Here is a 6000-nt window from a genome sequence, read left to right as displayed (position 1 = left end):
GGTCAGCAACCTTTCATTTTGTATTTCTAAGCACGCCCATTTAGTGTGACGTTTCACTTAGCTGAATACATTCAAATTGTGTGATGTTCTTTTGAAAATGGGGGAAACCTGGAGACTGTTGACAGCTTTCATGTACTGGACGTTAGGATATTTGCATCGGGGAAAGGTTTTCTTGGAAAAAAGTAGAGGGGATGCAGTTACAGAATGGACTTCCGGTAAAGCGATGAATACATATGCAATATTCGATTTTGACTCGCCCTCGTTGTTGAATGACACAAATAACGTTCAAAATATATGCCAATTGAATGTGAAAAGGAATACAGCGATTATATTCCAGAAACCGTCAGATTAAAAATTACTTTCAATACTATAAAAATAGACAAAATTCACTGGTGGTCTGCGATGAATTCCAGTTCACTACAATCTCAACTTCTTATGTCAATATTAGCAAATTAAACTTGAAATTCAAGCAATTATTGACTCTTTCGTCATTATATCCATCGTTTTACCCAAAAAGTCTATAATTATATTAATATAACATTGTCACAGACAGTTAAATCTTACTTAAAATTCATAATGATAAAAAAGTCGCAAAACTGTATTAAACTAGTCTCTACACGGCGCTTATGAGTTGACTTAAGCTTTTTTCTTGCGTGAGAACCGGTTACTTTGCTTACAGAATGAATGTTATTGAGGTATCACTGAAAGTTGTAGTTCACGGCCTGATTCGTTTTGCTTCCGAGGATACTGACAGCTTCTAAGAATTTAGGTCACTTTATAATATAAGCTAGGAGCCGGGGTAGCATAGTCGGTATAGCGATTGGCTACGGACTGGACGATCAAGGGGTCGGAGTTCGAGTCCCAATAGGGTCAAGAATTTTCTCTTCACGTCATCCAGACCAGCTCTGGGGTTCATCCAACCTCCTATCCAATGGGTACCAGGGGCTCTTTCGCCGGGGGTAAAGCGGCAGGGGCATGAAGCTGACCACTCACGATCAGCTACTGCCGAGATCATGAAAATGTGGATTTATTTATCCACTCCCCCATTCGCCTTCATGGCGTAGTGCTTAATTAGTTAATCACAAGGAAAACTTTTTAATAATATAAGCTATACATCAATTCTTTAGAAAATTTAACTTATTTGAACCTTTTAAAATATGAAATATTATTTAAACATTTAGTCCCAACCTTTTGGAACACACTGTATATCCAGTACAAATGTCAAATTTTAGCACTGCTTAGAAATGTAACAGCTGTGTATTCTGAGTAAAGCCCCAAACACAATAAATGCATTCTGTTAGAAAAAAACGCAGTGTTTCTGTGTAACAAAATTACTACCGAGCTGGCTGAAGCAGCAACACATGGTACTTGTACTTTTGGAATGATAGGTTCGAACTACGGCCAGGATAATGACATCCATAGTTGAAGTTCCCTTGTGGTTTGTATTAGCCCCTTCAGTCAAATCCCGGGAGAGTCCCTTAAATTATCATCTCAATAGTATACATCCTGTTGTGTGTCATAAACAAGGTACATACAATGTATACAAAAGTATGCAGTCTACACAACAATATTCTGCAATTCCACAACTGAGTCTGGTGTCATTGTACTCCTGATGATGAACCAGTATAAGGGTCGAAACATGTAGCGTCAATAGAAGGAAATGTCGACTTCGTTTTAAATACAGAATATTGTTATGTAGGCTGCACACTTCTTACACATTTTATGTACCTTAAATTACGCCACGATCGTTTCACTCTACGTCATTTCCGATTTGTCCTTCACTGTCTCTCATACATGTGTCCATCAGTGGCGGCTCGTGGCTAAAATTAGTGGGGGTGCTGCTCCAGAAGTGCGCAGTTCCATACAAATATTTGGCTACTGACATTAAGCTTAAGGATTATATATTGTATTGTACAAGTATAAAGAAAGAATTAAAGAAAAAAGGACTCATTATATAAATGTTATCGATAATATCATGTGGAAATTGAGGGTGCTGCAGTTCAGCAATGCCTATACACGGGCCGCCCCTGGTGTCCATCAAATCACACAGGGAAACAACACGAAAGGATATTTCTCACGACATCGCGACAAGCTGACCGTGCAAACTATATCAGTTCTATCAAATTGGCTCCTGCCTGAGGAATCATTGAAGTTTGGCTGGTGCTAATATGGCTATTCCGTATTTCGTATTGAGGGGGTGGGTATCCCCATGCACTTAGACCGGTTATAATACGGTTATAGTGCAATGTTATGCTTCCGAAAGGAATGGATATCAGTCTTCAGTAGACTGGGACTGACTGCTGAAAAGTCACTCAACGTCCGAAAGGAGCAAACTGTAAGGTAGGTCGCACACCGGCATGCGTCAAGACATGTAACAGTCAAGATATGATGTCTGCGACATGACGCAAAGAAAGGAGCACAGTTGAAACGAATGCGATTATGAAAACTGCCGCACATCCGTCTGTGTCATGACAGCAGCATCATTACTCACACAGGTGTGCGGCGGTTTTCATAATCTCATTCGTTTCAACTGTGCTCCTTTCTTTGCGTCATGTCGCAGACATCGTGTCTTGACTGTTACATGTCTTGACGCATGCCGGTGTCCGTCATGCCTCAGAGCTAAGTCAGATCACAATGTCACTTCATATGCATGTGTGCTTTACTTTTCTCTGCCAATAGAACGATACAGGGATAGTCCTCGCTTTACGAAAATCTGCATTATGAAACTTCGCTCATATGATTTCTGTAGTGTAGCACACAGCCTCGGCGCGGCCTGTCATCGAAAGGCGAACTCGCTTATCCTAAGTCCATTCCGAACAAAAACTAACACATGCGAACGAAAAAAAAAATGAACGCAAATTCTCTCAGTCAGTTTGCCTTACACTATGCTCTGAGCTGCATCTGTATAAAAGTTCGTTCCTTCTTCTTCACAATGGTTTACCATATTAATCACGCCAAACCGCCTCTGTGGTCTAGTGGTCAGAGTCCCTGCCTACAGATCCAGAGGTCCCGGGTTCCATTCCGGACGCTACCAGGTTTTCTGAGAAGTAGTGGTTCTGGAACGGGGTCCACTCAGCCTTGTGAAGATAATTGAGGAGTTATTTCAAGGAAATAGAGGCTCCGGTCTAGAAAACCGAGATTAACGGCCGTGGGGAACCGTTGCGCTGACGACGTGACACTTCCACATTAAGACATTTTTCTTCTTTAAGGACGATGCTTACAATTACTTCGATCACGTGTGATTCAGTGGAGTCCTAAATCTGAAATTCGTAATCCACTCTATTGTGAAAGACATGAGTGTAATGCTACTCGTAAGAGCGACCATAGCTTGATAATACAGAGATACACGGAAAAAAGAAAATTACAATAAAATCACAAAATGCTCATTTAGCAATTTATACATGCACATATGTCTTGCCCAATGGATGTAAGCTTTCTCCACTTGCAAAACTCGTTAACCTTCCATTTTTAATCCACCGCTAATGCCCTGCGGATGGCTGTTCAGGTTTGCTAAATTGCAGAGATACACAATAACAAAATACACGGTACTAAGTTCCAATTCTGCGCAATTCTGTGTAAACAAATATACAATATATGCTGAGCGTGTTGTTTTCTTTTATTTAATGAAATCATATTGTCGTTGAGTGTATATGACTTCAGTGTTGTACGGTTGGAAATAAAAGGTAAATAATTTGTTTGCCTTTAGAGAACTAGGATATGAAACATTGTTGTGCCACGTGACTGAGTTGTACTCTTGCATACTGTATAAAAAGTATTAACCGATTACTTTAGCTCTATATTCTCAGGTTATCATTGTGTACCTTGTTTAGTCACATATTTACTGAATAATTCTGTAATAAATGTAGCTCACAGTGTCGTGGCATGTTGAGATTTAAGAAAGAGAAGAACAACAGATGCTTTAGGGAATTGCTGTGCGCAATACCAGACAATGGAAACATCCGGAAACCCGGTATTAAGATATTAAGTGTAATATACCATTACCAGAATACTTTAGAATTTATTAAATTTCTCTTGTGGTTTTTTTTTATTGCTAGTGGGGTGGGACTAAGTCCCTTGTACTGCGGCCACTTCTGGCCTATTGTACCAACCCCAGATGATAGGTGAGGGTGATTGTGGAGCAATTGGTGGAATGAAGATTGGCAGGAGAAACCGAAGTACTCGGAGAAAACCTGCCCAAGCGCCACTTTCTCCACCACAAATCCCATTTGACCAGACCCGGGATCCAACCCGGGCCGCCGCAGTGGCAAGTCAGCGACTAACCGCTTGAGCTATGGCGAGGCCCTTCTCTTGTGGTTACTCAGCACAGAGTTTTGCAACTCATTTTGAATTTCGGGTTGTTACTACTTCGATAAATCTAGAAATATTTAGCAGCCTTGCATTTGCCTTGCAGAAGGCAATTCTGTAGAAAGGTATTTCCCATTCAGAAAAAAAAATCAAGAACACGTGACTGATTCTTATTTTCTTCTCATCAATTTAAGTCGGCAAATATGTGTGTTGTTGGGTATACTCGTACTTATATACAAACTAGGTAACATACTAATGTATACAAGCGAATACATCATTGTAGGAAAATAATTGGTGGTGTGAACTGTTACATAAATATGCGACCCACATTTGGACAAATCGAGCACAATAGATCATTGAAGGTCGTGATGCAAGGGCCAGCAGTTAGCCCCACCCCTCACGTACTAGACAAATCGAAATTACAAACTGAGTCAAATTTATCAGAATTTCACAATTATAAATAATTTTGTTGTATTTTAGCGTCCTGTTGCACGATTTTCATCCATGATATGTATACAGTTGCCGTCTTGTAGTGCACTCAATTTCACCTGTTACTTCACGACATGTTTCCGCAACATAGTGCCATCATCAGGTTCCCTAATTATGCTAATCTATTTCATTGCAATTGCAATTGAGTGCACTACAAGACGGCAACTATATACATATCATGGATATACAAAATTTGTTCACAAAAATCCATGATTTTTTTCAGACTGCTTAAAAATAAATATGGTGGATTCCTGCTCATCCCCCATGGCTGTGAGGTAAGGTTATTAGTTGCCACATGGGATAAGCCTGGGTATCTGTATGGCTACAGTTGGAATCCATCATCTTTTTCTATTATTTAATTTAATAAGGTTGGAAAAAGTGTACAATATGCTACTGACGTCACATAACAAAAATTACATCCATATTTGCAAATTTGTAATTAAAGCAATGGTAAAGAATTAAGCAATTAAGCGTAAATCAGTGAGTTCCAGTATTCAGGTATCAGGAACATCTCATATAACTTAAATTTATCCAGTTACGATATGTGTAAATAGTACCGTAATATAAGCAAAGTTCGTACTGCATATTGGTATTTTTTTTCCACCTATTTACATTTAATTTTGTTGTTGTAAATAAGCGAGTATTTTAATTTTCACCGGTGAATCAAAAGTGTGGCGAGTCACAAAATAAAACTCTGCAAGTTATTTTATTATATTAAATATAGGTTTAAGTCCGTTGGTGGTTATATCACAGAGGAACCAGATATTATTTCAACTATGTACACTTCAATTTGTCATGGTGTGATTGTTTTGTTTCTCAATATGGTTAATTTTTGGGAATACGGATTTAGTTTACCATGTAGATACACGTTATTACGACTCCTGTAAGTATAATAGTGAGTTTATTTTCCACATTTTGAGTTTGGAATATTAAACATATGAGTAGTGGCTTGGTTGATTTACTGAAACTCATTTCTTTGAAATGGTACTTGCTGACAGGTAGGAGTTTCTAACGTGCTGATGTGAGGAAGCTCATGGAATGTAGAATTTGCCATGAAACGGGTCGTCTCTTTATTAAATAGAGAATTTAATGGTGTTGTGTAAGAGTTAATGATGTTTCAACATAATCAACCAAGCATTTAGCTGTTATTTTGTAACGATATAAACGCTGGGCAAGATAAAACCTTGATTAAATGTCATATAATAT

The sequence above is a fragment of the Cryptotermes secundus genome, unplaced genomic scaffold (assembly GCF_002891405.2).
Source record: "Cryptotermes secundus unplaced genomic scaffold, Csec_1.0 scaffold573, whole genome shotgun sequence".
In the NCBI taxonomy this organism is placed as follows: Eukaryota; Metazoa; Arthropoda; class Insecta; order Blattodea; family Kalotermitidae; genus Cryptotermes; species Cryptotermes secundus.
This window is presented reverse-complemented; position numbering follows the sequence as displayed.